Source organism: Falco punctatus, assembly GCF_963210335.1.
Source record: "Falco punctatus genome assembly, chromosome: 10".
In the NCBI taxonomy this organism is placed as follows: domain Eukaryota; kingdom Metazoa; phylum Chordata; class Aves; order Falconiformes; family Falconidae; genus Falco; species Falco punctatus.
Genome location: NC_137590.1, coordinates 22916479 through 22939225, shown reverse-complemented (window position 1 = coordinate 22939225; position 22747 = coordinate 22916479). Strand labels below are relative to the sequence as shown.

Genomic DNA, 22747 nt, shown 5'->3' with positions numbered 1-22747 from the left:
CAGGAAAGGCAAGGGGAACCACAGCAATCAGATAAAATTGCCGCCTTCTCGTCTAAATTGTATTTTATCATCCAAAAATAATACCTCAATAGGGAGTGTGAAAAGTTACTCACATTCTCTACCCTCTTTATTCTCACAAAGCTGCTGCATTCCTCTGACTAAGAGCACGCTCATGTGACAGTCAACGATTTCACGTGTTCTGGATTACATACTTGTAGCAAGATCCTACCACACACACAACCAAATGGGCTAATCATGTATCTACAGAAAGCTGCAATGTATTTTGTGTTCAGCACTTCCTCAACCATATTGCCACGTGTGTTTAGAGCAGCTATTTCAAAGCTAGCTTAAGCCTGTAGACAAAATTCTTAAGCACCACTTTGACATCACTATGTTGTCTGGGTAAAGCTACACAGGCTTTGAAAGTCCTGTCTGGATTCTAAAGTTATACACATCTACCTGAGGGACAGGAATAATTTCTTTTTATTAATAGATATAATTACCCCTAATGGCTTCAGAATTTTTTTTCAATGTTGTACTTTTAGATTGTCATAGGAAAGTGCATCTAACAGTCTGTACTTTCAAATAATGAGCACACTTACAGGTCTGTGAACAAATTTGCTGTAAAGAAGATATATTTATGCTCCAGTTCTCCTCTTTGCTCCCCAAAGACAGGCTTTTGTGCCCTTGCGTAGGTTCTGTGTGTATTGCCTAAATTTGTCAAGTAAATTACTCACCATGAATTATTTCCTGGTTGCAAAATGTTACAAAAAGGCGACTGCAAAAGAAAAAGAGGTTACACCAGGGTAGAATATATCTAATCAAAGAAAACTGCCATATACCAACAGCTTCCCACACAGCTTTCATAAAATCAATTTTAATTGGTTGAAACACAATACAAGCAGGTTATGTCCTGTGGAATCTGTATGGCAAAAATCTAGAGCAGTATACCTTAGTTGTAATTTTCTCTTATCTCTGAAGGTTAAGAGATATTTTACCTGAGACATCTTACAAGTGCTTATCTGAGATAATGTGTGGGTTGGATGTGACTTCAGTAAAGCTGCATATCTGACAATAACAAATTTACATCTACTTAAATTAAGTTGTTGACCTGTCATTCATCACATTGTCTCTACTCGCTTCCAGTGAAAAGTTGTGTCAGTCCTTTGGGAGAAAATTTAAATAAGAAAAAATGCCTTTCATGTTAGATTTCTCCTAACAACACTTATTTGGCTATACTGAAACTCCGAGAATAGCACATTCATCTTAGGTAGTTGGAGTTTTTTTGATGTTCATGTTATAATTGCCCACTGAATATGTGGTGACATACGGTGTTACTTACAAGTAAATTATGGGAGAAGGAAAATGCCACTCAGTAATTGATAAAGTTATTATAGCAGACTGTTGAGTCAAATATAATGCAGGCTGTATTGATCGTCAATTAACAGAATTACATCCTTTCTTACTGTATTATATAGCAGTGAATGTCAAAATGTAGTCGAGCAACTTAAATGTTTCAGCAACTGACATGTAAAAAAATGTTTATAGTGTGTGAGCTACCTAATGGTTACACTTTTTTTTTTTTTTTTTTTTCCCCCAGCTGCATTTATTTAATTATAGGAATGTGTTTGTTTGGAAGCAATTGATATTTTTCAGCCATTTGGAGTCAACTTATATACAAAGCTAGTTATCATGCAATTTAATATTAAGTGAATGTTTCCTCCCTTCTTTTCCTCCCACCTTTCCTCCACTTGAAGTAAAGATTATTTTGGAAGTAATTGTCAGCTTTTTGCATACGGGAAAAATATAAAAAATGTTATTTGAGTGTTTCAGTAATTTGTTTTTCTACATAGAACCTTGGTATGGCAACATGTGCTTACGTACTTCTACCAGCAAGTGTCCATAATAGTTTGTCGGTGTACAGCACTTTTCTTCATATATGGCAGGAAGACTCAGACATTAAATGTAAAGCATGTCTCATCTGGCTTGTTGACAGCTATTTTTAAAGACACAATTTTATATATATATATATATATATAGCTAATTTTTTCATCAGCAGTTCTCAATATTATTTGCAATTCAGATCTCTGTTGTCCTCCAAGTTCCAAGTAAGGAAGCTGAGGCAAGAGAAGGTAGGCAACATGCCTTCTGTCCTCAAGGACCTGCTGCAAGGTAGCAGCAATTGCTAAAACCATGTTTTCTTGCTGACCATCTTTTTCTGAAGGTTTAACACTCGTCGTGTTGTTAATGTCCTCTCATCAGAAAGGAGTGAAGGGGAAAGGGGAGGAACATGTCTTGCCAGCGGGACTAATGGCTTAGGGCAGACACTTAAATGGGAAATAACTTGTGGTTTGTTTGGTAAGCCAAGACATAACAGATAATGCTTCATAACCTCCCTGAAACTATTTCTGTGAGAGTTTTTTTTTAAACAGTGCCAGCATGAGAGCTTGCTAGGAAAACAAAGCATTCCTGCATGGGTAGACGAGAGTAGGACTGCACTAAAGCAAACGTAACCTCTTAATTACAATCGGACATTTGGAAATGCTTTGTGTCTTTGTGTGTAGTTTTTCTTTAGCACTTTTAGCCAAAGAGGAAGAGAAAAGATAAGGGGGGAAAGAACATGTCTTTTCCAGACTTACCATCTTGTCTTGTTGTTCCAATCAGTTATCTGACTTTAAATCTAAAACTCAAAGTTTCACTGTGTGAGGAATTTTTTCTCTTTTGAGATAATAATCTTTTTTATTTTTATTAAAACTTTTCGTTCTAGTAAACAAGCAACTCAATTCATTGTATAGGTCTAGGTTTACTGTACAAGGAAATCATACATGAATCTGCACAAAAGTTTTGTCTATGTTTGTCTGAAGTGCTTTCAGTCTGAGCAGACTCTGTTTTCTAGCAGTTCATTTGTCAGCCTTGCTACATTCTGATGAAAGGAGGATTTCCAAATACATTAAAAGAGCTTCATCTGTTCATAAATCTTGTTTATTTATTTTGGGAAAACAAAGAAACAAAAAGGCTTTTGCTTCCTTTGTACAGTCTGTGGTGTATGTTGCCTGCATTGATGCAGAAAGGATGGGGTGAGGTGGTTGAGGCTCTGTTTTGCTTTGAAGACAGAATGAGTCTTAAAGATTATTTGCTGTTGCTTGGCTACAGCCCTTGCTTTTCACCTCTCCAAGGGATAGGTTGTGATGTTAGAGAAGGCAAAAACTGGGTTTTTTTGAGAAAACAGTTTATATTCAGAGCTTTAGATGGAGTTCTTAAAGGCTCTCTCTCTTAAGCATGGACGTCCTAAGATACATTGCATTGTCTCGGTTTTCTCCCATGCTGTACATCTATATAAGGATGGCAGATGTCTGTTCTGAGTACCCTCTTGTACATATGTACAGCCTTCATTTCTCCTTTCAATCTCCTGCCGACATTCAATGAATCCACATATTATAGGCCAGAAAATTGTCCTATGTGACTGCTGAAACTCATACACACTTATGCTCTCTGCACTTAGTAACAGCTGTGACGTTTATAACCTTATTTTGATATGAAACAGGTAAAAGGGGAAGCCAGCCTTTAGAAAGATATATGCAAGAACAAATAACTAAACAATTATAACCTGATACATTGTAAATAAGAATCAGTGGCAGTTCTTTTCTGTATCAAAATGAAATTAAGTTAGTTTAATGTACTACCTAGGTCTTCTAGACTGGTGGTTACTTCCAGAAATGCATTAGTGATACTCCCCTACAAATAAATCCTACCTATTTTCCTTAATCCAGCTTTCTTTTGTGCTGCTTTAACATCTTTTGCATAGCAGAAGTTTCCCTGTCTCCATCTAGTTAAGGAGCAGACAACTTCTTCTATGTGATGGGAGATTCTGAACCCAGGATTATCCAAATTCAGGACCTGGACTAAGCAAGATACAGTCTGCGTCTAGCCCATGCCTCCTTCCTGCAACAGCAGTTATACACAAAGGTGGTTGTAAATGCTTACCCTACAAAATCCTAAAGTCACAGAATGACTGAGTGTGGAAGGGACCACTGGAAACCATCTAACCCAACCCTCTCTACAGCAAGAACTTGTTCAATTGGATTCTTAGTATCTCCAGTGATGGAAGCTCCACAACCTTCTTGAACAACCTGTTCCAGTGTTTGACCACCCCCACAATAAACAGGTGTTTTCTTAACTTTAAATAGCTTATTTCTTTCCAGTGCCTCTTCTCTTGTCACTGGCACTACCAAGAAGCATCTGGCTCCATCTTCTTTCTCCTCTCCCTACCAGCCAGCTGACACATACTGATGCATTCACCCAAGAACCTTCACCAGCCTAGACAACCCCAGCTCTCTCAGCTTCCCTTGTGTGACAGATGCTTCAATCCCTCAGTCGTGTTTGCTGTGGCCCTTTGCTGGATTTGCACCAGTTATGTCCATGTCTGTCTTGTGCTGGGGAGCCCAGAACCGGACCCAGCACTCCAGTTGTGTTTCTTCAGTGCTGAGCAGAGGGGAAGAATAACCTTCTTTGACCTGCTGGTAACACTAAAATGCAGCCAATCTTAGAATGAATATATCCGTTCAGACATCTCATAAGAAAATACTGAGATCAAAAGGCAATTATGCAAAATTGCTACTAATGCACATTCATTTTATGCGAGTTACTGCCTTACCCTACAAACACTTTTTTTATACTTTCCTCTATGCTTTCTTGTTAAGGAGAAGGTGATATAATTCCATCTTGTTTCCAGCTGAGTTGTTGGTGCTGATAGATTTAGAGGATTTTATTACCAGGCAGAGGTATCCAAGTATCTGTCATATCTTTAAAAACATCCTTCTTTTTGACTGACAAATGTCACAAAATAGCAAGCTTTTTTGTTCCCTTGTCTCCAAAATAGACAGCCCATTTCATAATGCTTTGCATTTCATCATTCATTTTCGTGATGAAATTCCAAAGTGTTATTTTTTCACCTGTTGGCTAAACAATTTGAAGCTCTCCGTTTAATTCAACAGTTTCTGATCACAGGCTGTTGTTGCTATGATGCCTGTCAGGGGGTGCAGCTGAGGCCACAACAAAAGAAAATGACAGACCAGACGGATGAGATTCTGTTTCTGACTAAGTAACAAAATGTGACTGAGTTCATGAGGCCAGGGCTTTGCCCCAAGTCTGTTACATTTTTCCATGTTCACCTTCCTAAATCTTAAATTCCCTTAAAAGAGTTCCTGATGAATTGGAAATTTAGCATGAGACATATAAAGCTGCAAATTGTTGGATGTGGATTACACTTCAGTGATGAAAGCTAACTCTAAAATGCAGACATGAACTGTGCCCACCTCCATATGTTCACACAGTAAGTCCCAAATCAGAGAGATTAAGGGTGGGGTTTTTTTTTCTTTTTGTACTGTCTGACACTTCTTTGAATGCAATGATCAGTATTGATAGCTCCCCAGCAGACAGATAGTGGGGGGCAGGGGGGGCTGTTGCTGATAAATGGAATAAACCAGACTCAAATACATCTTCCAAGGTCTGGCAAGCAGAGAGATCATTAAATTGGGATTTAGGAGGTATAAGAACTTTTAACAGGAAAAATTTAAGGAGTTTTCCTTACAGAGTTCTGCCAAATATTAGAATCACTACCTTTATTTCTTAAATAAAGCTTTATTTGCTTTTCTTCATGAACTATTATTAGGCATGAATACGAGATGCTGCCAAAGCTTTGGTTAATTAATTTGACTGATTAGTTGATTAAATTGATTTATCTGTTGTATTATAGAGAATTGTATTTTAAACAAATTACGTGATGGAAACACAAACTATATTAGTGACACACTGGTGGGTTAAACCTTCCCACACCTTAGTTTTCCTTCAGTAAATTTTTTGAGATTTCAAAACCATACCTGGTTTAGCATACATTGCAGAACTGCAATATTTTAGCAGTTTTGTTCCGATATATAAGTAAATTAGAACAACCATAGACCTCTTACAGGCCCTTTGGTCATACCTCTGCTCTTCCTAGTTAAGTACAGAGACCACTATTTTTTTTCAGTTAAAATTCTGAGCTCTCTGTAGAAAGCAAATCCTTTTGGTAGAATAATAATAATAAAAATAACTAAAATTAGAATTTTCTGTGGAACAATTTGGATGGTTTTCTAGCGAATAATTTTGATGAAACACTTCCTTCAAACCTAATTACAGGAAAATTTAATAAATGAACCTAGCATTTTCCTTTATTAAATCTTCTCATAAACTTATTCTTCCATTAAACTTTCATTTTGGTTGATTTTTTAGTGTTGTAATACTAATGTAATCTACAATTTTTAGAAGCAAAAATAAGAACTGTGGAGAGCAATGTTAGGCAGAGGTACACTAATATTAAGATTTCCCAGATGAATTTTTAAGCCTTCCTGTAGTTAACAGTATGTTTTTTGAAATGTGGCAGGGAATTAATCTTGCAATCTGCTGAATTTTGATTTCCCAGTGGAAATCAACCAGGAATGGGCAAGGCTATGTAAAATTGCTCTTTGCACAAAGGAGTGGTCAGGGCTAGCTCTATGTCAAGGCAAAGTAAACCTTTGGCTGAGGAGACCAAAATTCTAAGAGCTCTGGAAAGCCAGGCTGGATGTGGTCCCCACTTGGGAAGAAAACTATAGATGCACAAACATCAGTTGCCATCTTCACCTTTCAGTTCCTATAGGAAAGGTAAATCTGGCTCTGCAGCTCTGTCCTTCTGCTCTCTTTGGCATAGCAGAAGTACCTGGGCCACAGTCGCACAGCCTTATGGTAGCAGAATTTAGCCTGCACCACAGTTCGTGCACTAAGATCGTGGGCATGGGCTCCTTTAGCACTGCAAGGTTCTCCTACCAACCTAGCTGGACTTTCATCTGCTACATCACCACTTCAACAGCACACTCTTCACCATGTGGAAAAGAATACTTATTCTGGGAAACATAAAACTATTAATCCTATGCCAACTACTGGTAAAAATATTTTTCATAAAATACAGACTCTGTAATACTAAGTATGAAATTCCTATCCAAAGTTTTCTATCCACCCCTTTGGATGTAGGCAAAGAAAAATCCTTTCCTATGTAGTAGTAGCTTAACTAAGAAGCTATGTTAAGTTTATTCTCTCATAGCTGAGTATCAAGCACTATCAAGTAAGATAAAACCATATCCACCCGGTTAAAAGGAGTTTTCCTGAATGATTGTGATTAACTCTGCTGTCTATTACCACTCGGCATCATTCTCACAGGAATGGAAAAGGGAAGAGAATCTGGTAATCCTCTCAGAACTTCACTGCTGCATGGCAAGGAGTTCCGCACATCTCTGGTAAAGAGCTGGTCCAGACGGAAGCTGATTTGTAACCACCTTTAGTTACTCCATTCTGGCAATACACAGGGGAGCTAAAATTTGTGGTTCAGACCGTGGTTAGGCTGGCATGTTGGGGGGTCAGCTTTCTTGCATATCCTGTACAGTTACCATTCACACACAGCAGGAAAAAGCAATTCTTTGCATTTACAAGGTTAGTACCTGCTGTAGTTTAACTGAACAAGGGCTTGACTAAATAACTCTACTACTCACATAACATACAGATGTTATCTGGAGGTTATGTCAATTTAAAGGCAATCTGTTTACTAAGTACTGTAACATGCTGTATCTTTAAAATCAGACAACGCCTATGTACATAAAGTGTGCCTTTAGTTATTATCTGCAAATAAACCTTTAGTAATAAGGTTTCAGATCTATCGGTTGAGTGTTGATAATAAATTCTCTGTGGAACTGACTTCAGCCCATTAAGCAAGCCTGCTACTGCTCTCCTGATTGTTAATTTGACGGGACTGTGTCACGTTAAGTAGAACAAACATGTTTTCACCCACTCAGCCATCCAGAACGGACATGGCTGTTACTCTAACAACTGGATATTGATTGGAAGCATTCACCCTTTCTGACCTGGGGCTGGTACATGCAAACAGAGCCAGGACTGATTAAGAAATTGCATGTGTTTGTGCACATGTGTGCAGTGTTAACGGGCCACATAAATTTCAAGCCTTTTGAATTCATGTCATGTTAATGCTCTGAGCATGAGATCTGTCACTCATTTCCTGCAGGGGCTGTGAAGCCTCATTTATCTTGAATTATTTATTTGTCTGTATGCTTGTACCCATCTGGTCGGACCATGCTTTCAGGGTCCACTGCCCCATATAGAAAAACTCGTTTATTAGCTGTAGCTCTAATAAAAATGTCTTGGGAAATGTGGAAGCTGAAGAAATGTTGGGATTTGTCTCTGGTTTTAATCTCATGTATGGCATAATTCAGTAGATAGTAGTGTGTTATTTTGTATGTTCTTGTATACGGAGAATGTCTTTAAGTGGTCATATCTGTAGGCAACCAAGAAAAAAGGAGCTAGAGGGGAGGAAAAAAAAGGAGAAAGGGATTTTTATCTATTTATAAGAGCAACTTATCTTGCAATACAAATGGTCAGTATACTGCGCTTTCTTCCTACGAGTTTTGCCCTATTGCTTACATTATGTACACATTTTGATGTATACAGGGTCTAGTTTGCAGCACAGAGAGGAGGAATTGGGGTCAACTGCTCCCATACACCATGCTGGTCAGCTATGATGAGCCAGTGTGGAAGAAATACACTAACATGCCTTGCCACCAGATGTGTAGCCGGCAGTAAAGGTGAATCATGAGCTTATGGGTAATTCTCCTGTGTTCAGTGAAGTTGTGTACTGTCTCTCACCTCCTGCAGACCTGCCTGAATGAAGTTGTGGGTCTGTTGATGGCTTGTTTTCCCTTTGATAGTCTTCTTTCAATTTGTTTTTCCTGCTGCCTCTCAGAATAAGGGTTCCACCAACATCACTCAGTAAAGGGTTGTGTTGCATCTTCTCATCTTTGCCATTTCTGAAAATACTACCAAGAGATGATCATAAATTTTTACTTGTGAAAGTAACTACCACATATTGTCTTGTAATCAAAGATCAAGTTGCAGCAATCAAGGTGAGAATTTAGAGGTTTAGGCAAGAAAGCAAAAATCATCGGGGCTAGTTCTCTCTATATTTTTTTTTATAAAATAAAATATAAAATATACAATACCTACATTGTTTTCCATAATTTAATATGGTTCTTTTCTAGCTCAATAATATATATATTATAAAATATAGACATTATAATAAGTATGTTATAAAATATTTAAATGCTTACAAAAAATGTGTTTTTTTTTTAATTTAAATACTTCTGTTTCCTATATAAGAGACTTAAGAAACCAATATAGCTTTATGAAAATTAGAATTTTCATTTCAAAAATCATTGGTTTGAAAGATCTAGCAAACAGAAACTAAAATTTCATTGCTCTTGCACTTCTCTCCATTATGAAGAAGAAACATGCAATACAACAGTGAAGAAAACAACGATGCTTATCTGAAAACATAAAATAAAGTTTACAGACACAACACATTAACATAAAATATAATACAGTGCTGAAAATTCAACAAAAAATGGGGGAGAAAAAGCTACATAACTAAATAATAAAGGAAAGGTTATGATTTGCAAAAGATAAATACTGATCAAAGATAAAAACAAAACTCATGTTACGTATAGAAACCTTTCTCTTTTAGTGAAATATTTCTACAGTGAAAGAGCTTCTAATAAGTTATCAGTTTCACGGAAAGAATTTTTCCAAAGGATCTGTTTTGATATTGAAAGGGCTTTTATTTTTCCACCTTGCTATACTCCCAAGTATTTGAAACAATCAGAGGAAATATAATTCGAAAGCCCTTTAATAAGAGTGTGTGGAGTAATGAAACTTAATGTTCTTTTATTGTGGCTCATAACTTGTGAAGCAATCAATCTCAGAAATATATTTTGATACTCTATTTTGTGGAGATCATTGGAATTCAGCTGAGTGGATATGATGATGAGAAGTGATTCTGGCATTGCTGACTTAGAAGGGAATTAAAGATTCATGGGAGCTTTGCAGAGGGATGTAAGGCTGGAAGAACATCAGAATACACAATTAGTCACAGGGGAGAATTCTGCTGCAATTTTAAAATAATCAATACATTGCTTTTTCATACTGTTAAGCTATAAATGTATTACCCCAGAAAATCAGACTTTTCATTACAGAACAGTAGTATAACAGCATACAATATACATATAATTATGTATATAACGAAAAACATCCATCAAATGTGACAAGCAATTAGTGTTCACTTGTGGCTGGTCAATATTACTGTTCTAATTTTGCTATGAGGTTGAATTCTGATGAAGATTTCATTTGGAAATTTTAGAGAGATGTTCATTTATAACTCACTTGTAAAATTAGCATATTGCTTCCTTAGTAAAGGCACACAAGATTATTGTTTTCATTTATACTGAAATTAATGTGTTCAAGCATTATTTAGCAGATGAGAAGATCTCAGGAAAATAAAGGCATTGCCTTTGGAGAGTTCATAGAAAAGGAAGCCCTTCTCTTTTTGGCTTTGTCAAGGCAAGCAAAATAAACAAAGACCCTTTCTCTGGCACAGCAAGACTCGTATCGATAGGCTTAGATTATGTTCCTCCCTTTAGAGGTGGCCTTGACTCACACTGCCTATGGAGAGTTAGCCCTGCCCGATGCTGTGCCTCCTATCATGCCCAAGCATTCTGAGAATGCTAGCTGGCACTGAACAAAGCTGTGTCAGGGAGAGTCCTAGCAATTAAACACTACAAATATTTTTATGTCAGTGTTTGATCCTGTGGCTTGACACGCTTCAGTACTGTTCCATAAGGAGCCTGTCAGCAGCAAGGCAAAGTGGGAGCAAACTGACTGTTGCAAGGAAGGACCTGTGGTGACCTGGATCTGAGGGTCCCACTGCCTATGGCCTGAGTGAGGACATGGTTTGCCCAGCTTGAAGAACAGATAGCTAACCTTCATGTTCGTGTCACTGATTCCTGAAGATTACTTTTACTTCTGGTATTACTGAGTGTTCTCATCCACAGCACCTTTCTGAATGCTGTGTTTCAGACTAAAGAAATGCTCAAGATGACCATATGATCGTGAAAGTAGCTAACACGCAACTTTACTGTGCACTCTTTGATCATATAATAAAGATCCAAATGAGAATGGATATAATGATAGCAGTATAAGAACTCTTCATGTAAATGTCCTCTCTGGTCTTTAAGTAAATGCATTTAACTGAGCTCAAATCCATCCCTTTTGTAGCAACTTTACAGAACTGAGCTTTATTGATATAAAATCTTTCAGGCTCTTAACACACTTTTGTAGAAATTAAAATGTACAATTCTGCAAAGGAGTATTTGTGCCACAATAAAAGACAGCATAAACCACTTATCTGCAAGAAAAGAAGAATATATATTAGTGGAAATTAGTAGTATTTATTTTGATTTTCTATGCAGGGACACACAGAGGTAATAAATGACCCTCAGAAGATAACCTTTGCATCTTAATAACTTCTATTATTTGCAGAGACTTCCTTGAGTCCAACCCATTGAACCAAAACTACCTCCCAAAACAATCATGGTGTACCTGTTAATAGAAATCTTTCTATTAACTTTAGTGAATTTTAGATCAGGTAAGTAAAGATTTTTAGAATATCATGATCTTCCTGAAAATATTGCATGAAGATGAGAAGGCTTAATTCAGTTGATATTATTAATTGTAAATTACCCATTGCTTCTGTTGTATCTTTATAGAGGAAATGTCCTCAATCAGTTGTTCCTTTTACCTGTTGTCTTAGCTTATTCCTTCCTCACTGAATCTATTTTTTTCACTTTTGAGGCACACTGAAATGAATCCCTGTTTCCTAGTAGGGTATTTTTCTGAACAAGAGAAAGAATGAGCTGAGAAGGGAGGCATCCTGTTGTGCTTTTTGGATCTGATAAGATGTTATAGATTGACTAAATCTTCCAATTTTGTATAAATTCTGATAGTGTACACCTAATATTATTTGGGTAACATATAATAATGGATAGCAAAACATTTTGGAGAGAGGGCTAAAATTTCATAGGAATCCACACTGACATGGGAGTAGTCAGCATAAAAAGGTTACATAGAAAAATATGGCAGAGACCATAACAGAACCTGTGCCATCTGCTATTTACTGGATTACACTACTTTTTCTACAGTAACTGTTAATGATATTTAATTGATCTCAACTCCATTTATTAAGTATCTCTTGCTTATTCATTACATATATGTAATAAATCTTCGTGAGTTGGCAGATACAGTGAATAAATCACTTGATCTAGGGTTTAAGGTTAACATTTGAATATGTAATACAGTAATAGGAATTTAAGAAGCAAATGCATGATTTTTGTAACACATTGTTCAAGGTTATTTCGAAACAAATATTACAACAAAAATGGAAATAAGTTAGATATGTCATAGATACCTAGCCAAATGGAACAGATAACAGGTCAGTAATTTGTTATTATCCTTTTATCTTGATAGTTCTTGTTGACTCCAACAAATTTTGAGAAGTGTAGAAAAGCTTAAATCATTATTTCATTACCTGTTCTAGTTGGTAACCCCCAAATTTAAAGTGAGAGAAATCTATACTTCAAAAACATGCACAATGTGCATGCACAAGAGTGACAGAAAAAGCAGTGGTCTTTACAGTTTATGTGAAAACAATGTTTGAAATAAAGCTAATGGTCATATCATATATCTGCAGTAGAATTGACAGACATTGAACTAGGGATATAATCCAATGCAATCATAGAAACAGAGAATAATACAAACTGGAAAGGAGTTTTAGAGGTCATTGGATGCAACCCCACTGCCCTCAAAGTAGGGTCAGTTTAGACCTGTCTCTGGTTGCTGAGAAGATTGTCCAGTTAAGTTATGAATATCTCCAAGGGCAGAGATTTCATAGCCTCTTTGAGCAACCTCTCCCAGTATTTAACTACTTCTGTGGTGAAAACAAATTTCCTGACATGTGATGGCAATTTCCATTCTTACAACTTTTCCCATTGCCTCTAGTTCCACCAGTGTACGCTCCCTAAGGCTTTTACTCTGTCCTCCCAACAGGCAGTTGAAGACAGCAGTAAGATCCACCCTTAGCCTTGTCCCAAACTCATTTCTCTGAATACTTCCACATTCTCATGATACATAACATGTTTCAGTCCACTGCCTATATAGATGGCTCTCCGCTGGGCTTGCTCAAGTATGTCAATGTCTTTCTCATACTGAGAATTTCAAAAGTGAACACTACTCCAGGTGCCATCTCATAAATGCTGAAAAGTGGGAGGAAATCCCTCCTTTCAGCTTTCTGGCTACACCCTTGCTAAGAGCCTGGTGCCACTGGCCTGTTTTGCTGGATGAGCACATGGACAACTCACATTCTGCTTGTCCGCCACCAGGGCCCTCATCTCTCACTGTGCAAAGGTCCTTTCTGGTCAGCAGTGCCCAGTCTGGGTTGCATGGGTTTATTACATCCCAACAGCACAACTTTGCGTTGGCACCAGATTCCTGTGTCCCACTCAGAAGTGTCCCAGTCCCCTCAAGTACCTCTAAAAGACAAAAAGGTTGATTCTGTGGCTTTTATTCATATGTTCATTACAACTGTACTAAGCTATTGATGTTTTCATTATCAGAAGTGTCAGAGTGTGTGAAACTAATATGTCCAGCTTTGAGGAAAATAAATTGTAGTTGAGGAAGCTACTTGAACTAGGCCCTGATTTGAACTGCTCTGTATCAGTTCGATTAAATCAACACTGCATGAGGCTACCAATAACATTGGGTGCTTTTGATTAAATCAGAATGCCTCAGACAATTATGAAATACATTTTGAGTAATAAAATGTTCTACTTTTTGTCCTTTGCTGCACTTGACTTTATCTGTGTCAAGGGAAAATATTCTTTCTGTATCAACGAACAAAACAAGCCTTAAAATTCATTAGATCTGTTCAAGTGACAAGGAGAAACAATTAGCAACTGTTATTAGATAGGTATTTTGAAGTTTGGTTATGTGGCTAGTCCTTGGATCTGTGCCTACTTTTACAGTAGGGCAAGACCTGCAGACTAAATAATTCTTTACTCACTGTTCTTTTGTAAAAAAAGATACCAATCTGATCTCTAGCAGAAAAGGATCAGAATCTGATCTTTATGTTTCAGGTGTGCTCTTTAATTCTGTTGTATTTTCTTTATATTTAGGAAGTACACAGCCTTGTATCTTCAGCCTTGTATCTTTCTTTCAGCACTCATCCTATCATTCTTAGCCAAAAACTCACAAGGTTTTTTTTTTTTTTTTTATGTATGCCATAGGCAGAAATAATTATGTGACTAGAATGAGAACAGATCTGCCATACTAACATAATTTTGATCATGCTCAGAAATCCCAGTAGTCGCTTTTGTCTCTGTACCCTTTACTCGAAATGAATGGGAATAAAGATGTCTATCTTATCGACCTAAATATAGTTCCAATGTGATTTATGCTGCAAAGGAGATTAGAGCGTCTTAATGGTATGATGCTGCTTTTCCTTCAGTGGAGAAAAGTAGTTGATAAAATAGATCTTTAAAACCTCATCACTCAGTATCTAATAACAGTCAGCAATTTAAATAAGAGTGTTCACATTTGTTACAGGTAGTGTCTGTGTCCCTGACAACTGTCACTGCACTTCGTTTAGGGTTTCAGTAGTTTCTTTAAAATCTCAGTAGCTAGAAAAAATGCAGGATTTAATTTTGAAGTTTACATTATAATCTAGTGTATTTATTGAAGCTCAATTTTTTTCAATCAAGTCTCATTGGTTTTGGGTGCCCATTGAAGTAAATGGATTTTCTGCCCTAACTACAGACAGATTCAGGTATATCACCAAAATTAATTTGTAGATAACCTGTAACTTAAATCTATGACGTGACAAGTATATATGTTTTCCCCCTTTTCTATGTGACAACACCATGATTGTTTAGTTGTTTCTTATAAGAGTTGGATTACTGAGGTCATGATCACTTCTAAGAATTTCTCCCTGTGTAGTGAAAGACTGGTTTTAAACATAAAAACACAAATTCATGTTTGCCAGATACTTTCACATTTAGGGCACAAATTAGATATACCCAGAGTAAGCTACTAGGATCTGTGCCATACTAGCACTTACCATACTGAATATTGTGTACACAAAAGACAACCGAATTTTGCTGTTCATGCTTTTCAATCACACTGCATCTGCTTATGAAAACATGAAAACTCAGTAAGAAAATGTGTTCTTTTTCTTTAGCCTTCAGCTGAAGAATGTGAAGTGTTAAGGGGGCAGTGCGATGTCTGTGACATTCCAGGTGAAATTTTAACAGGGTTTTAAAGGTATGGTTTCTCTTCAAATTGGGACAGTTGAGTAAATGATTTTTTCAAGGCAGAACAGTATTTTTATTGTAAACATTAAGCTCATACCTATTTTGGTTGATTTTTGTGGGTTTGTTTGTATTCACAGAAATCAGGATTCTGCAGCCCATATTCCATGAACAATTCTGTTGAAAATAAGGATTTGGTATGCACCATGAAGTAAGTAACTGACTTTTTCCATCATATACCACATCTTTATAATTGACTGAGTTCTGCCTTTTTAACTAGTTAGTTATATTTTTGTTGCTGTTGCTGTGTGGGAAATGGTGTGTGATCTTATGTCCTATAAAAAACTACTAAATTATTTTTAAAGTCTCTGTCTCATTAAGAGACACAAGTCAGGTATCCTAATGGATGCCCCTCTGTCTGAACAGGATCCTTACCATTAGATATCAATTACTTCCTTGTGAATGAGGCCTGCTGCTCGATCAGTCTTTTGGGCTGTTAGAAGTTCACAGTGTGATGTGACACATAATGCTATCCGTGTTGAACTCTAGAGTGAATTAAAATTATTAGCAAGTCTCCCTTCCAAAGACCATTAGCTAAGCAATAAATCAACAAAGGATACCACAGCATGATGAAATTGTTGCAGCCCAGGGTTATTACAACACATGGGGCACCATCAGAGGTTTCTAATCCCTCTCAGGAAAAATAATTTATTACAGAAACATCCTCTGAACTTCCCTTATTGATACAAAATAATTGGGATGAAACATTTGACAAAGCAATATTAGCATTGCTAAACAGGTTGCATGTACTTACTTTCCCTTTATGAATTCGCCTAAGTACTTCCAGCAGTGACTACAACTATGTGATTTTAAATCAAAGATACAGTGAAAGCAAAAGTCTTATGTTGGATGCAATTTGTGAATAAAAATATTTCCTTTTAATTTTAATGGTAAAAGATCAGACAAGTATACCTGAACTAGTTTTGAAATTCTTTATTCAGCTTTAAGGAGTGCCCCAATAATCCCACTGTGTATTTGCAGTCATGCAAAATAGTGTTCTGCAGGCAGGATACTTCCGAGCTTGGGAAGAAGATGTGAAAGTGGGATTCTGATTGTAACTTTGACACAAATACTTTCTCTGGGAACAGCTGGAAAGTATTAAGCTATCTTGAAAAGACTTCGGTGTCACCCAGTGCTGAGGATTTGCACTGTATTAAGCTGCTGTCGGTGGCTGTGTGCTGGTTTCTTGACAGACACCAATACAGACATGATGCGCCTTGACTGAGGATATGGGGAGAGATCAGTATGTCAGGCTGAAGAGTATGTGGGTCACTATATTTATTCTGTCTGGGCTGAAAACAACCGACTGCTTTAACAAGAATATAGTAGCTGAGAGCAGTTGTGTCAAGAAATACTTTTACTGCCTGAACGTTCAAGTTTCAAAGAGCATAAAAGTGGCTTGGAGTGAGATCTGCCCCATATTAGTTCCATATGTTGCCTGTCCTGAAGGGAGAAAGCAGAATATCTGCTAGGCCGTGCGAGAAAGCTGGGGAAGAAAATCGGCTCAGAAATCTTTTCCACCTTTTTCAGTATTAGATGAAAAATTGAACCACACTTCCTGAGTGTAGGCCTGCCAAAGCTCAGATGTGATGAGGTATTCAAGTAAAACAAGATAAATGTGGGCAACTGAGAAATTACTTCTGTAATCTAAATATGCAGTCATTGAATGTACTTGGCTTTGGGGTCTTTTTTTGTGTAGCACCCTTACTCCAAAAGGTGTATAGAAAATTAAATGGAAAACCTTTGACCTACTATATAACTTCTGATTACAACAGAGTGGATTCACCTGAAGACTTTTATCTTTTTTCCCAACTCTTCCAGTTCGAACCAATCTTTTCTGTAAAGTGAAATGCCAGTAGTCTGTTCTGAAAATAATGCCAAGCCATATGTTCTCCTTCCCCCAGTAACATGACTACAAGGGTATCTGTTAGGTGACCAAATGCAGACAGGCACCAGCATGCAATGCATGTACACTGTACACTGAGACACACGATAGCAAACACAACTTTGTTTTCATGAATACATGTAAAAACTTTCTCATCCGATGATGCTATAAACACCTGTCCTAGTCAAGGCTGTGGCACTTCGGGACCCTGAAGGTCAGACAGGCTGTATGATAGGTTGTGCCTGAAGGGCTTCCTGGGAAGAAGGAATTGGATTACTGCACTGAATTACATTGGTGAGTCAGACCCAGCCCACAGCCAAAGGGTCTGATATATATTTTTCCATATATTGAAATATTTACTCTGTATATTGCACTACTCATTTAGCTAAAGTTATGCAAAAATATATCTGAGCAGTCATGTTATTTCTGTTCTTGTTTTCTGCAGTGGTCAACATCTAACAGTTTTATTTTCTTGAGTAAACATTTTAATAACCAATGTCTCCTGTAGCTCCTAATTCCGTCTCTAAAATCATATGTATTTTAAATTCACAAAGAATACATTTTTTGGAGCTTCTGGATGCACAGACCATTGGAATTTTTGGCCCCTGCTCTGTTAAATAGGCCCAGCTGGGCAAAAGTAGAGAAGCAATCATGCATGGATACACAATCAGATTTTTAAAGTATTGGCCAGGATATGCTTAACAGAAATACCATAAACCTGTAAAAGAGTTACAGCTATTCCTGGTAGCAACAGTAAAACTTCAAAAGCCTTTAGTCTACCCTTGTCCTATAATTTCATCTTCTGTTTTTCCTTTGTGTATATTTCTCAGACAAAATGCTAACAGCAAGATCATTCCAGACATGTGTCTGCTATTAACTTGTTGAACTCGAGAAACTTATAACACTCCATTAGAATGATTTCCCCTCTCCCTAAGATGCCCTGCCACAAATCATAGAGCAACTTTAAGCATTACTTGCTTGTACCTGAAAATACTGTAGTCCTGAAAAAAAATCACTCTCCCTTTCTAAAAAAGAGTTAATTCTGAACTATGGCCCAGAGGCATTGCACACTTCTGCTCTGAATTATCATAGATGAATTTAATAGCCTGAGGTTGTGTTAGTTGAGATTGATTGAAACATCAGTTGGGTTTAATCCTGCTGCTTGGGAGAAAGGAATATAAATTGCAAACAGAATGGTAGCCCTGAATGAGATGATCAATAAATAAGCTCTCCCAGAAATCTGAGGTATTACATTTCACATGAACTATGAACTTATTTAATAGAAGCTGTGCTAAAATTACTATGATCCATATCAGGAGGTAATTTTTAATATTTTTATGATGTTTTATTAGAGTAAGTTTAAGTTCATTTTTCAAAACCATGATCACACTTGCTATTTTTATATGGCTCCTTGAAAGTATTTCCTCAGAATGAATCCCATGAATTTTCTTTTGTGTGAATGGAATTGAGCCTTCTAGTTAAAAAATGATGAACAGTAATTAGGACATAAATTATTTAAAGGTCTTGTAGTTTGAGCAGACATAAAAACTGGCAGGCAATTAAATTCATGGTAAACTCTAGGGGATACTGGTGGAAACAGGTGGAAGCAAGTATTTTATGAGACCTGAGGACAAGCTTGAGGGCTCAGGAGATGGTGGTGTGTAGATGAAAACTGGCATTTTTCAATCTAATGCTGGCTTAACAAGATGTATAGGAAACCTTATTGCACTGGTGTGCACGTCCCCTGTGGGGCAGAGTGAGGCTCAAACTCCATATTTAGAGGTCCAGATAGGAACAGCCAGCCCCGCCTTTGAAAGCTTTCTCTTGCTTCCTTCCCTTTGTATGCATAAATATCTGTGGTGTGCGTAGGCTTTGGAGACCAGCTTCACAGCTACTGTGAAACCAAGCAGAGCAAAGAGCATTCTGACAAATGAGCAAAGCTTGCCAGCACCTATGAATTTAGTTAGAAGCATAAATGTTAAGGTCTCTAATAGATTGTACTTACCCTGCCCCCAAAGAGGTAGGAAACTTAGGATAAGTAAATATTGCCTAATTAAAAAAAAAACACCAAACCCAAAAAACAAAACACACCACTTTTTTAATCTTCAATAAAAAAAAAAGGTTAATAGCCATTTGCTTTTTTATGCTAACTTTATTCCATCTAGTAAACAGCTTACCTAAAAAAAGAATATGTGATGGAAAACCTGCAATTATTTATAAATTTGTAGAATGTTTGTAGAATAATCTGTATTTCTTTTTAAGAAATATGTGGCAGTTACATTGAGCCACAAATCTCTCTTTATTAGCTGTATGACTACGCAGTGTGTACAAATCTACACATCTTTATTCTCCTTATGTATGTTTTACATTTGTAGTAAGCAGCAGGCACTCATAGGTCTGGTCAAACAAGCTGGTTTAATCAATGTATATGTAATCAGTATTTTCTTTGTACATCGAGAAAAAGATTTCCTTTCATCACCTTATGCTACTTGCCTTTCATTATGTGAGCAAGCTGAAGGCACACAACTACAAGAGGCTATACAATTATTTTCTTCAGCTAGCTGAGTCTTTCTTATCATTTTAATATAGTTCAAGACATTGGTTGGTTGGTTGGTTGGTTGGTTGGTTTTTATTCTCTGAGCTTGGGACTGCCAAACAATGAGACAGTCACCTAATGTAACATAGCACAAATCTTATGGCTACCTTATGTGACAGCATTTTTGAAAGTATTATCAAGACTCTTCTGGAAATTTAAAGTCAGACTATGGATGTGTTATTACCTTCATGTGTCACTGTTGTTTTCATTCTCCCAGGAGAGTGGAAATTGCAGCTCAATGATACAGGTTTTCAATTGCTTCTCAGCACACCAGTCCAATGAGGATGTGGACTAAAGATAGTCATTCTTTTCTGAGAAGGTGCAACACTTTGAATGCTACACAGAAGACAGAAAATCCAGCCCGTGAAAAATCAAGAATTCAGTAGTTATTCCATTTTGGCGAAAGACATAAACATTTTGGGATATCTAAAATGGAAAATCTGGGGGGAAAATAAAGACATTTTGAAGCATTCTGTTTTGCTTCTACTCCCTGTGTAAGAAAAGCTACAGACTTTGAGTTCAGAAGTGCCAAAACATGGTGCTTTATTCTTGACACCTGTTTTAATTTCTCAACTGAATGATATTTCAAAGAAATCAGAGTGTTCCAGCTTTGGACAGAGAAGTGCATTGTTATGAAAAATATTTAAATTAAATATTTCTTAACAGTTTCATTTTTATTTAGTTCGGTTCTCCTTGCCAAAAATTCCCTACTCAAAGTCAGGTCCCTTCCATTGGAAGCAAGCTGAAAAGCCTTTGGCTCTGACTCCACAGAAAGGCTCCATGGAAGGTGTCTTCAATGGACAGCATTAATTTCTCTCTGTTGTTTCTATTTCCCTGGATACACAAAGCTGTAGTACTGAAGCATTTGTGTATAACTCTTTGCAAATAATGAACTTTTTCTTTGTAGAAACAATTTACCAGTCTTAGCATTTCTAGAGATTACAGTATATCAGACATCCACATCACAGGCTGCAGATTCAGCTCTATGAACAACTAAATGGCATGGGGTTTAGTTCTGTTCTCAGGGTAACTAAGAAGAGATGGAACCCTAATGTATGTAGCCAACATGTCCTGACATGTCCTCCTTGGGAAACTGTAAAAGGCACCACTGAGGTAACTATCTTTAATTGAACTATCAGCATTTTGGCAAAAGTGTAACCACACTTAGCAGTTTTGCTGAGGAACTAGCCTCCTAATTCAGACAGTTCAGTGACAATCACAAACTTTCATTTTTTTAAAAAAAGCCAATTTCAAGTCCTCAGGCATATGGAAGAAAGCTGGACAGCATAATTTAATGTCATTGTTATGATCCTGAAAGCTAAAAGCAAAAAACCACAGCACAGGCAAACAGCTGATTAAACTATATTTTAACTCATTAGAATTCTTTTTTTTTTCTCCTAAAACCTTAGGTTTTAAAGTCTGACTAATGCTTTGTGAATGTTATTCTGGATCCTCAGATTCCATATGCTCAAATGTTGCACTAAAATATAGTGATCCTTAATTTGGTGGAGGGGCTCAAATGTAGTAATCCCTCATTTAGTAGAACTGCCCTGGTTCACTGCCAGGAGGCCTCTACACCTTTTGCATCAGAGGTAGACTTGGCCCATGTGAAAACTCTGCTGCATTGCACAGAATACGCTAATACAATACATGTCATTGCAGTAAAGTATGTTACAGCCTAAAAATTTTTACAATAGCTTTCTGTCTCTTTTGAACAATTTAAATAATGTTGAAATCAATGGGGGCGCATAGAAGGGCAGATTTTGGCCCTGTGTTATGGAGTATAAACACTGAATTTTACAATTTTGTGATGTAAAATAATATTGTAAGCTATTAGGGGACTGTTTTCTTTTTATAATCCACATCAGATTTCTGTACTGCAGAAACACACTTGAAAGCTCCATAACCCCCTAAAGAATTGATTATTTTTAGGTCTTTGGAGGGTTTGTGCCCTTTAAATCCAGCCATATTTCTTTAACTAAAGCTGGTTGTGTGCAACTGTTAGTAATAAACTATTTTGCATACCAAGAAAAGCTTTTAGCTTGCATTCAGCTTAGCACAGAATGCATAGGACACAGCTGAGCAAAAGCAGTTTTGCCACTAATGTAAACAATCCTATATTTGCCAGGAATACTAAAAAATAAAATCAGTCGGCTTACCAATATTTTCTTCTTTGCTGGAGAATGAAATTACAGCTAAATACAGAGATCAATAATATATAATACTGCTGAGGAAATAATTTCCTTTTTAGCTTTTTAGATGTTGTCATAGATCTTAAGATAAATTTTTCAGAGTTGCACAGGGTATTTGACTATTTCCTTTTATTTCAGTGGGAAATGAACATATAAATCCCTAGGCCTGGATTTTCAAAGCACCTTGAAAGACTGATGGTTTTATTCAGGTTTCTTCTTCGCATTTAGGGAAGAAAATATTTTAAGTGAGTATGCCAGCAGTGGTGTTCATAAATACCACCATTTTAAAAGTATTTTTCTCTCTGTGAGAAAGACATCATAAAAGTACATAGGGGTGACTAAACAGGCTCATATAGAAATGAAACGAGTGATCACTATATTACCAAAGCTACTATAGTCCATAACAGTGATTAGGACCCCACTACACTAGGTATTGTACATACAGTATAAAATAATCTGTGTCCCCCAAAAAACCACAAAAGGCACATGGAAATGAAGCATGAATGAAACCATTACCATACCAACCTTACATGTGGGAAACTGAATGAAATGATGTGGAGGCTTTTAAAGTGCTACATATTAAAAATACGTTATTATGGTTTCATCCTCTGTTTCAACATCTACCTCATTAGGGAATTTAAGTTTCATGTTAAAAAAAATATTTACTCCACAATCTTAAAAAATAATTAGCCATTTCATTTCTGTTTAATAGGAGTCTAATAACATTGAAGATCAGACTTCAGAC

General features: G+C 36.8%; 1 protein-coding gene across 1 annotated transcript in view; it reads right to left on the bottom strand.

Annotated features, from left to right (window-relative positions):
• Window positions 1–475: 475 nt before the first annotated feature.
• SLC17A6 (solute carrier family 17 member 6) overlaps window positions 476–22747 on the bottom strand; it is an 83074-nt gene continuing 60802 nt past the window's right edge. Inside the window, exon 13 of the mRNA XM_080405446.1 lies at window positions 476–22703. The gene's annotated coding sequence lies outside the window, so the exon portion shown is untranslated. The remainder of the gene's footprint in view (window positions 22704–22747) is intronic.